The sequence below is a fragment of the Sciurus carolinensis genome, chromosome 10 (genome assembly GCF_902686445.1).
Source record: "Sciurus carolinensis chromosome 10, mSciCar1.2, whole genome shotgun sequence".
Classification (NCBI taxonomy): Eukaryota; Metazoa; Chordata; class Mammalia; order Rodentia; family Sciuridae; genus Sciurus; species Sciurus carolinensis.
The window spans coordinates 93,925,051-93,937,306 of record NC_062222.1 but is presented as its reverse complement, the minus strand read 5'-3'; the positions used below and the strand labels follow the sequence as shown (position 1 = coordinate 93,937,306).

At 34.5% G+C, this 12,256-nt stretch overlaps 1 pseudogene; it reads right to left on the bottom strand.

Annotated features, from left to right (window-relative positions):
- Positions 1–4,919: 4,919 nt before the first annotated feature.
- Positions 4,920–6,911, bottom strand: LOC124994288 (RNA-binding protein EWS-like; annotated as a pseudogene).
- Positions 6,912–12,256: the final 5,345 nt, after the last annotated feature.

Here is a 12,256-nt window from a genome sequence, read left to right as displayed (position 1 = left end):
TTTTTCCCATGCATATAAATTCACTAATTGTTAAAATCACATTTGTCTTTATCTTTAAATGTTAATCATTTAAAAAATATTTAATATCATTAAAAAGAATTAGCATGTATAATTTAATAGCTCTAAATATTCCATAATATTGTTTTACCCTGATTTATTTACCCATTCACCCATTTACCACTGAAAATATGTAATACATCTGGCTTATTTCAATTGCATGATTGATCACAAACTGAAGATCTCTATTCTAAACTATATCACCATGTCTTGTACTGTTTCTTTAAAACATATAGAGTGTTAAGAGGTATAAATATCTTTTAAAATTTAACTTTATTAAGGTATAGTTTACTTATAATACGCATATTTAAATATTAAATGCACACAAAATGCTGACTTTCAACAGCAATGCTATTGATCACTCCACTCAATATTCAGAGTATTTCCATTATTTCTTCATTTTACTTGATCTTTTTGATGGCCAATATCCCTTGACCATTCATTGCCAGGAAGCCACCAGTCTTCTCTCAGTCACTGTGGATGTTTTTTAATCCCTTGTAGAACTTCATATAAATTAAATCATTTTGTGCATACAGTTTGCATGCAGTTTATTTGTATTGATAGTACATTTTATTTCTTTGTTTATCATTAGACTAATGCATAAATAAACCACTACCTGTTTATGTATTCACCTTTAGAAAAGGCATTTGTTTTTCCTCTAGTTTTCCTTTTTCATAAATAAAGCTTCTCTGAATATTAATATAAAAGTCTTATAAATGTATGCTTTTATTTTTGGGGGAGTGAATAACAAGAAGAATTTTTGGGTAATATGTTCACAAATATGTTTATAAAAAGCTATCAATTGTTTTCTGAAGTGCTTATAGCCTCCATATTCTTCCAGTTCAAACTGTCTACACTTTCAGCACCATTTATTAGTTATTTTAATTTTAGCACTACTTCTGTGTGTGCGGTAGTATTTTATTTTATTTGCATTATCCAAATGGAACTTATAATGTTAAATACATTATAAATAATAATTCTGGACATGGTTTACATGTACTTTTTAAACATTCATATATATTCTCTGATGCATGCATGTCCAATATTTTAATTGTAAAATATTCTTTGAGATTTTTAAAAATTCCATCTCACAAATATAGAAGGGAGACCATAGAGTGCAGTGATTGAGAGGGAGGGAGGAGAGGGAATGGAGAGGTACTGGAGATGTAATCTACCAAAGTATGGTATGTCCAGGCATGAATACAGCACAATGAACTCTGCTGTTATTTGTAATTATAATACACTAATCAAAATGATAATAAGAGAAAAAGATCAATAGAGCAAGCAAATGAAGATAAAGGGAGGAGGGGAAGGAAAGGGAAGGTAAGGAGGAATAAGATTGATCAAAGTATGTTATATACAGGCAACAGATATGGCAAAGCACCAATAAAATGCTTCTGGTAAAATTTGACTATTTCTTGACTCTTAGCTACTAAAACAATATATGGTATTAGTGCTTTCCTTGAGAAGTATTGAAAACATTTCGAGAAGAAAAGAATATGTGAATATTTATAACAGAACCTACTAGCCAACATAAGCATAATAGTTTATATTAAAATTTGTTGTTCTGACTTGAATAATTAAAGAAAAGCTCATTTTTGTCTTATGCATTTCTTTGACCATTAGAAGGATTTAAATTTTGAAAACGCTTTTATGCGCTTTTTGTTTCTACATGTCTGATTCATATGTTGTTTTTGTATTACATAATTACAAAATTTTTGTATTACATAATTATTTTTATATAATTTAATTTTTCTTTATTTAAATTTTTATTATAATATTTATTTTCGGTCTTGGGAATTCTCTCATCTTGATCATAGAAATCATAAAGTATAGCAACATTCTTTTTTAATTGCTACACTCTATACTATGGCAGCTGGGAAACTTCTTTAATATAATATCTCAAAAGCAAAAATAATGATTATATTAACTACAATCTTATCTTTTGTTTAACATTGAACTTCTATGCATAAGTTCAGGGAAGCTATATTTCAACATTCAGAGATTATTTGTGTATCTTTGAGATGTTATATATTTCTGTATTTATACATGTATGTACACATAGGCACATATATAATTGACAAAAGAAACATCAATAAAATGGAAAAATATGACACTTACTGGACAAGAAAAATATCACTGGTCACAGTTGCATCAGGGAAGTCAATTTATGGTTCAGGGTGATTTCCCTTGAGGTTCATTTTGATTTGGATTGCTTTGCAATATCGAACTCGAATACTTTCTGTAGTACTCCATATGTATGCACACTGTTTGTATGTGTAGGCTGATGGATTGGAATGATTTTATTTTCCAATTTCCCTTTTGGCTAAATGGACTCAAGAGAAGGATAGAATACTGATACACTCATATTAATTGATAGCTACCAAATGAGTTGCACATAATTTTTAAGAGTACATTCACATGAGATTGTGTACAGAAAGCTTAAAATTTTATACTACTAGAATACATAAAAGATGATAGCAATCAAGTGTGCCAATTTAACTTTGCTTTATTTAAACAGCCAAAACACTAAAGATAAAAAAGTTCTCTTACAAATTCAGTAATTGATAAAATGTGCAAATTGATGCATTTGTACAATTGTATTAAACATATATGTATATGTATGCACACAGGTATTCAGAAATGTTAAGTATCTTCTTAGAACTCTTTTAAACAGTTTTATAAACCTATATCAGATATACAGAATGTGACTGGTCTAACATGGTCTTAGGAAACTATGCGTTGTAATGGTATTTAGTTCCGTTTCCTTTTTTTTTTTTTTAATCTTTAAGGAGCTCATTATTTTACTATGCCCATTCTCATGCCAAATACATACATTATGAAGAGAATTCAGAGAGAATGTGAAAATTTCAAACTATGAACACTAAATTTTAGCCCAGAGAATAAAAAATACAAGTTCAAAAAACATGCAGAGATAATTGGTGTTACCTGAGGACCTTTTAAAATACCACCAAAACAATTGACATCATCCTAGACATATAAGCCTGTGTATTAAATTTACTTTTATATATCTCATGTTTACATCCTCCAACAAAATCAGTATATTTCTGAACCCAAAGTAATGATTTCTCAGTTCGTATTTATAAAGTATTAAAAAGAAAGAAGTTATGTTAACAAAGTTAACCTAACTATTGTTTGCATGCTGTTTCTATGCCAAAATAAATGTGTTCTATTATTTAAAACAGGAGAAACAATATCATGCTCATCATTTTAATTGAGACAATCTTTAAAATATCTTAATATATAAACTATCTTAAATTAGTAATACTGTATGACTAAAATAGCAAACATTGAAGTTTTCCAAATTGCAAATATTAAGACAAATTTTTAGGCTTCCTTTTTAGATATCACAATTGAGGAAAATGTAGTATATTGTTCACTAAATGAAACCTAAGTTGTGGTGAGGCACATTTTAAAAATTATATATGTAATTTTGTAGATTTTGTTGAAATAAAAAGGTGAGTTATGTGTACTTCTCTATATTGGAATATATGTTTTCCCATATATACAGAAAAATAAAAAAAATCCCTTCTAATAGGTATTTAACACATCATATTGGAGATAATATTCAAAGAACTTTTCATGGATTATGACATTTAACTCTCATATTAAACTATTAGGTAGTAATGGTCCTTGTTTTTCTAGGATGCTAATAAATGGCAGACTTGAAATTTAATTCTGTGCAATCTGTCTCCAGAATCTGAATGCAACCATTAACACAGAGAGATAGTCCATTCAGTCCAGTGTAGCAGTCTTTGGAGAGTACAGGCGCAAAGAATGCGTAGGCTCTGCTTCAATTCTGTATGAAGGAATGGGGTTGGGGTTGGCAGAGCACAAGACAGAATGCGATCTCTTATCTCTGGGCTCTGTACCATTGCATACTGAAGACTGAGCACTATGCCTGGAGTATTCAAATATATAGTGTGTACAAATCATATTTCTTCTATCATCTTTAACTTTATCTCTCCGTGTTATGGAGGACACTGTCTTTCTTACTTCCTTGGTCCCTTTTATTCTTTCCACAATCCAATTAGTTCCTCCCATCACCAATCAGGTTCTTACTTGTCTTTACATGTCTGACTTAAACCATTTATTTCCTTTCAATAATAAACACCTGCCAGCATCCTGCTTTGCCCACCTTATCAGAGGTATAATCTGTAAGTTTAACTTATGTTTATTCATGTACTTTACACCTGTCCTGTCCTCTTAAGTCTTTTGACTAGTTTAAGTAACAAGCCTCTTGAATCCATTTCAACAATCATTTTTTTTAAGGCAATGATGACTATTCTGAGTAACGAAAGAAAATAAAACAGATTATGCTGACATATAGATTCCTCAACATTTAATGTTGTTATATTGCTTAATTTTTGCCCAACAATTAAAGTACAAATAATTGTGGCAATGATATATTTTTTCCTAGTCACCTACAAGGTTGAGCATATACTTAAAGCTTTATTGTCTATCTTTTTTGCCTGTTTTTTGAAATGTATTCCATGTCTTCCTTCAATTTTTGCTGTATCCCATCCCTGTCCATGTAATTCTGCAGCATATTTTCTGGAATTTTATTTCAAACAAATTACAACCATGAACATCATTACAGTTAGAGGCCCTCTTGGTTCTCCAAATTGATACTGAACATGCTCACAGGGGTTCCCCAAGTTAAATCTTAAACAACCATTTTTAAAAGAAGGAAAAAAAACAAAACTCAGCACACTACCTTTTAATTTGTTTTAATGCTTCTTCACAAATGGTGAAAAATACTAAAGTACAGACAAGGAATAACCATAATGTTGTGGTCAACATTATAAATATGGAATTATAAATTTAAAACAATTTTTGGTTTAAAAAATAAATCTGGTCGTCAACGCGGCTCTGAACACTCTGAGTGTCTGGTAGGACCAATCTCTGCGTTCCTGAGGGTGCTCACCTTTATCCATTTTTCTGGCTCTTCTTCCTCCCATCTGTTCCATCAATAGCACCTTGTCTTCCTTCACCAAAGCCACTTCGGTCCATGCCACGGCCACCATGGAAACCACCTCTGTCTCCACGACGGCCATCTCTAAACATTCCCCTGGGACTGCTGCAGTCCATGAGGCCACCTCTTGTGCCCCGAATGCCTTCAGGGCCACTTCTGCCATGATCACCACCGGGGGGTGCGAAGGTGGTGGGAGAAAGCCCTCAGGCTTCGGTGCCTTACACTGGTTGCATTCTCTTCTCCAGGCAAAGTTCTGGTTTCCACAACCCGGATGGGATATTGCCAGTCTTCTGCTCAGTGCTAGACGTTTCCTCCTCCAGAGGGATTCCCTTGAGAACCCTGTGACCCTCTTGTGGGAAGCCTCCTCTGTCTCCTCCACTGCCTCCCATGTGACCCATGGGTCCCCCAGGACCTCCTGGGCCACCTGGACCTCTACAAAGTAGTGGTGGCATCCCTCTGCCCTCTCAAGGTGGCATTCCACCTAGCATGTTGTTCATTGGAGGCTTCTTTGGAGCAAGAGAGACTTTTAGTTTGCTTCCTTGAAAATTCTTTCCATCAAACCACTCCACAGTAACCCTGGCTGGTTGGTGGATCTTCATAGGACACTGTGGCATCACCTTCGGGCTTTCCTGTTTCCTTGTCCAGGTAGATGTGGATCATGGGTTGCCCAGTTCTCTTGTTCATCTTAACAACCCCACAACCCCATACTGCTTAAAGAAGTCTGCCAGATCATCAGGAGTCACATTGTCATTTAATCCTTGCACCTAAACTGCACTGTTGTTGGGACCTTCGTCAGGATCTACTAGAGGGCCTAGATCAAGATCTGGTCCTTCATCCATGTGTCCACCAGGCTTACAGACGCCACCTTCTTCTCCAGGACCAATTCCACTGTGTCCTCCTCCCTGCCCACCTCTGCTCATGCCTCCACTATCAAATCCCTCTCTTGCCCTGCTCTGGTTATCAGTGTCACTCACTCATGCTCTGGTTCTCTCCTAGTCTGGAAAATCCTCCAGACTCCTGCCTATAAACACCCATGTTACTGGGGTGGTCCTGTCAGAATGAACTCTGCTGCCTGTATCTGCTGCTCTGTTGGCTACATTGACCTGGAGTCTGGTGATAGGATCCAGTCTGGGGAGTGGGGTAACTAGTGGGAGGCTGCTGCCCATAGCTGCTTTGTTGACCATGGTTACTTTGTTGTCCATAGCTGCTCCACTGCCCATAGGTGTTCTGCTGAGAGTAACTGCTCTGATCATAATTAGCCAGCTGTGTAGAGGAATAGCTGGTAGGAGGATAGGAAGGAGGTGCAATAAATGACTGCATGGGGTAGCTCCCAGGAACCTGGGGATAACTGTAGTTACTCTGTCTGTATCCTGGGATGGACTGGTTATAATCCCCTGTGCTAGACTGAGGTTGACTAGTCTCAGCGGGCTTGTTACCATCCTGCGGTCTTGCAGGTGCGGTGGCTGTGGGCTGCTGCCCATAGCCAGGGTAAGCAGCCTGAGTGCCACATGCAGACTGGCCTGCATAGGAGGTCTGGGTGATGGTGACAGTAGCAGTGGTGGTGTCATAAGCACCAGTGCCGTACCCCTGGACAGGCTGCTGTATACCTGGGGGTCAGGTGGGGTAGTATAACTGTGGGAGGTTGTCCATAAGAAGTTGTGTACGTGGTCTGCCCATAGGTGGCAATTGTCTGAACCTGGGTATAGCTGTCATCAGGAGGCTGTCCTTAAGTTCCATAACTTTGTTGCCCATATACCTGGGTGATTTGTGCATATCCTTGAATTGGCTGGGCAGTGTAAGCACTGTAGCCCTGCTGGGCTGCAGCTTGGCTATAGTTACTGTAATCCGTCAACACCATTTTCTCTCCTTCTCCTCGTTCTCTGCAGCATATTGTGAACAAATATCCTGATATGATTAGACAACTTAATAGACCAATATAATGTCCTGACAAAAAGTTTGTATGAGGTAATGTTTTCTAAATATGGATGACAGCTCAGTCTAGCCCTTAGCTGTTGAAATAATAAGAATTATTAGCCTATCACTGTCTCCTTTGCTTTCCCAGAAAGTTGGGATAATTATAGTATACAACTCATAGGGTTATTAAGATTTCCAAAGAATATGCTTCATGTACATACTGAGCATATAACTGACACATTGTAAGGAAACAATATGTATTTTGGCTGTTATAATTAGTAGTATGTAAAGTAGGTGGGATTACATTAAGTTACTATAAAAAAATTATAGGACAGTTAAGTGTGTACTACTCACATGAATCTCAGAGCATACAGGTTATCATTTATTGTTTTTTCCTTATTAGCAGCACAGAGTCATCATAATTCACCAATATCAAGACAGCTAACCCTACACTCATGTTGCACAAATTTTGGATAGGATGTTATTGATAGAGTGACAATAATTTGTCTGTCAGGTGAAAACCAAATTTGACTTAGATCAAATGTTATATTTCAGTGATAGGAGAACTCAAAATCCTGCCCAGAAAATTGGAATTCAATGTTTAGGCGATTTATTCTCATCAAAACCCAGAAGGATGAGACAAAGAAATTAGGGAAATGCTGTTTACCCTAAGATGATAGTTTCTCTAAAATGTTATTAGTTTTAGAGGACCTGGTTTGCAATTTAGAAAGATCTTTGATTTCTGTTGGATGAACACATAATTACTCTAAGAAAACCTTAATTCTACAATCTTAAAAAGGGGTCTGAGGTATGCCTAAATAGAGAAGAATGTGTGAATTTTAATGCTGAGATTTTGAAAACTAAAAGTCATGCCAAAGTATGTACCTGAAGATCATATACTCCTTCAATAATCAAATGAAACAAACACTTCAGATAAATGCTAAGTTGGGCATGATGGTGCAAGCCCCTATTCCCAGAAACTCAGGAGGCTGAGGCAGGAGGACCACAAGTTTGAGGAAAGCCTCAGCAACTTAGTGAGACCCTAAGCAACTTACTAAGACCATCTCAAAATAAAAAATAATAAAAGGTGTTGGGGAAGTAGCTCAGTAGCAAAGTGCCCCTGAGTTCAATCTCTAGTATCAAAAAACTAAAAAATAATAAATAAATGCACAACTGGACTCACTTAGTCTATACTACTTTATAAGCACAAAGCATCCAAGGAAATGAATGAGCCATCAAAATAAGATCTTTGCATGTTTTTTGAATAAATTTTTAGTTAGGTCATTTCCTATATTGTAACAAAATTATGAAAATATAAAGACTTTTGGGGGGTGCAGTATAAAAACTATATAGGACAGGAGGAACATAAAAAAAGTGAGATAATTAATTTGGCAGAAATTTCTTCTCTATGTTTTCTTAAGGCATTTAGGTCAATGGAAGTGCTGACTTATTTAGCACATAAATTTCAAGGTCACCCATTCCAGTTAGAAGTAGAAAAGAATATGAAACAGCACCAAAAAGGGTTTCACAGTTCAGGTCACGAGTGGATGCATATCATATCCTATCTCATCCCATTGCCTAAAGCTTTATCATGTGTTCACAAACAATTGATAGAAAGCTAGAAAATATGTAGAAGAGAACATGAATATTGGTGAAGAGATGACAATCACTTACTGTGATGTTCTATTTTGAGAGATAGGAGGTCTTTTTCCAATATATTATTTCCTATTGTTTCTAACTATTAAATATTGAGGGTGCTGGAGCCACAGAGTATATTATGAAAATTTCTGAAGTCTTTATCAGCATATAGTGATAGCATTTTTCACATTCTTATGTTATAATGATGTTATAAAATTTGGAGAATGATAATCAAACAATTTTTCTTTACTTCAAAATTTGTATAGTAAACTGAGTGATGAGCTACTATAGCAATTGTACATCATTCATTATTAAAAAGAGGTCTCCAAGTAGCTGTATAGACCAAGATGTGATGGCCTTGCTTGAGAAATTTCATGCTTCTAAAAAAGAAACAATATTTGATGTCTTCCAAGTGGTTTAAAATTCTAAAATCTATCTTGGCCTTTAGTTCAAAGGATTAAGTAAGATTTTGCATCACTGTTATCTGAAGTTCACAATTGAGTATGTTGACATGCAGAAAAATGGATTCATTTTTATTCAATTCAAAGGTCATAGATAGAAAATCCCCAAATCCCAGAACAACTTAGTAATTTTAGCTTAGATTGGCGTACTGTGTACTGAAAGGTCATGCTGTGTTTTCATAATGAACATAGACATATTCATTTCTACCATGTGTATGAGGTAGGCAAATCAAAGTGTTACAGCTATTTTATTATGAAATAAATATTTGAAAAGAAAAGGAACTGTGTCACAATTATTATAATAGTAAAGTAATATTAAAGTTTTCTAATTAATATATTATATCTCAAAGATGGTAAATTAAATACCACTTACCAAAAGCTAATTTTTCAGATATATGCAAATATGTGCACCACTTCTTTGTCAACATTCCACTTAATCTTAAAATCTTTCCTTCACAACACTTCATGAATGAGAGCATAATTTTACTCCCTGTAAGCATATGGAGTATAGGTCCTTATCTACCATGAAGAATAAAGTTTAACTTCTCAAACAAAATCAACCACTGAATTTTGAGATCTTATTTAGTATTTTTATAGAATAGAATAGAATTTTTATTTCCAAGAATATCCTTAGTAGAAGAGGGAAAAAATGTACATTAATATTTAATCTACAACATAACACTACATTTGTGATATTTCTATGATCTCCATTATTTAGACATGTGATCAGAAAATGGAAAGGAATATTTGATGAAATATTTGTAATATCAACATTCTGAAAAATTCATGTCATAGTTGTATAAACTATTATAATTTTTCACATAATCAGAGATCAGAGAGAAATTATATATATTTTTTTCTATATGAAGAAGTTGAGCTGGAAAAGGGAATGCAATTGGTACAGTTTTTGAAAAACAGGAAAGAGTTTTCTAGAGAGACCTTGTGGGGATTGGCAAATGGAATGAAGAAGAATATTGATGCCAAAAATGTCACATAAACAATAGCACTGTAAAAAATCTTAGTAAGGTGGTTTGAAAGACTGGGCTCTGGAAGCAACCTAAGTCCAAACCCTCAGTCTAAGACTTTGTTGCTGTGTGTCCAAGGACAAATTATTTAACCTCTACAAACTATAGTTTCCAAATCGATGAATTAAAAAATATTAATGGTTACTTCAAAGAAGTGTTGAGATGTTATATCTATATTGCTATATTTAAATTGCTAAGAGTATTGTCTGAAACATTAGTAAATGCCAACATAAAATTATTATAAACTAATATCCATTTGGAAAATAGTAAACATTTGCACCAACCAGAGCCTAGGTTTATTTGGAGAAAGGTGATACAAGGGTAACAAAGCTACAAGAGATAGAGAAAAGGTAAAATATAACCTAGTTTATAAAATTTATTTCCTTTTTTTCCCCCTAATACTGGGGATTCACCCCAGTGCTCTACCACTAGCTATATCCCAGACCTTTACTTTAATTTATTTTCTTTATTTTGAAGCATGTTCTTGCTAAGTTACCCAGACATGCCTAGAACTTGCCATCCTCCTGTCTCAGCTTCCCAGGTAGCTGGGATTATAGTATGCACCACCATACTTGGCCTATGCTTCCTTCCTTACTAAGGAAATCTGAATATCCTATTGAATACAATAATTATGTCTATATTTTTCAAATATGAAATACAGTGGTATAACTTAATCAGAGGACTCAGTTGATACTGGATTACACCATGTATATCAGAGAGGAAAAAATATCATCAATAATTAATTCAGTTGACCATTTCAATGGCGTAGGTAAGTATTCAGTTGACAAATGCATGTGTTCCTGTAGATCAAAAGAAGAAGATCCATGAGAAAATATTTCAAAATGTGGTCATTGTTTCATTGTGGAATGATCACAGGAAAGAGAAATCAAGGATAATTCTAAAGTTTCTGTTCTGAATAAGTAGGTGCTTAGTGATGGTGTTAACAAGCATCAAAATGGAGATGGAAGAAAGATTACAAAAATCATCTATTTTTACCCATTCCATTTTACAGGCTGTAGGTCATTTAACATGACTTCTCATGAAGCTTTGAAAGTAAAGGTGTGAAATCCAATAATTTTTAGAAGTTTTAATTGGTACATTATAGCTAGACATAATAGTGAGATTCATTTTGACGTAATTATATATGCATGGAATATAATGTGCTCCATTTTAGTCAGCAGCACTTCCTGTTTCTCTCTGCTCCTTCCTTCATTTCCTTTCCTCTACTCTACTTGTTTTCTTTTAAATATTTATTTATTTTTAATTGGTGCTTTATAGTCATACATCATCCTATACAAATTCACTGTGGTACATTCGTATATGTACAAAACATAATCCTGTCAGTTTTATCCAGCATTCTCCCTTTTCGCATTCTTCCTCCTTCCCACTCTATCACCCTCCTCCACTCCACTGATCTCACTTTAATTTTTATAAATTTTGGTATCCTCACGACACTTCTTTGTTTCTTTACTTGCTCTAGTTTCTCTACATGAGAGAAAATATTCAATCCTTGACTTCCTGAGTCCGGCTTATTTCACTGAGCATGATGTTACCAGTTCCATTCATTTACCAGTAAATGTCATAATTTCACTCTTTATAGCTGAGTAAAACTCCATTGTGTACATATGCTGCATTTTCTTTATCCATGCAACTGTTGATGGGTGTCTGGGCTAGTTCTTTAACTTGGCTATTATGAGTTGTGTTGCTATAAACACTGATGTGTCTGTATCACTATAGTATGCTGATTTTAACTTTTTTGGATAAATACCCAGGAGTGTTATAACTGGGCCACATAGTGATTCCATTACTAATTTTTTGAGGAATCTCCATATTGCTTTCCAGAGTGGTTGTACATATTTGTGGTATCACCAGAATACCTTCTTCTCCACATTCTCATCAGCCTTTATTATTTGTATTCTTGATAATTTCCATTCTAACTAGAGTGAGATGAAATCTCAATGCAGTTTTGACTTGCATTTCCTGGATTGCTGGGAATGTTGAACATTTTTTTAAAAATTTTTGTTTGTCATTTTTATTTCTTCTTTAGAGAAAAATCTGTTTAGTTATTTTGATCTTTGTTCATTTATTGATTGAGTGCTTTCTGTGTTTGTGTGTGTGTTAAGTTTTTTCAGTTCTCTATATATTCTGAGTATTAATACCCTGTC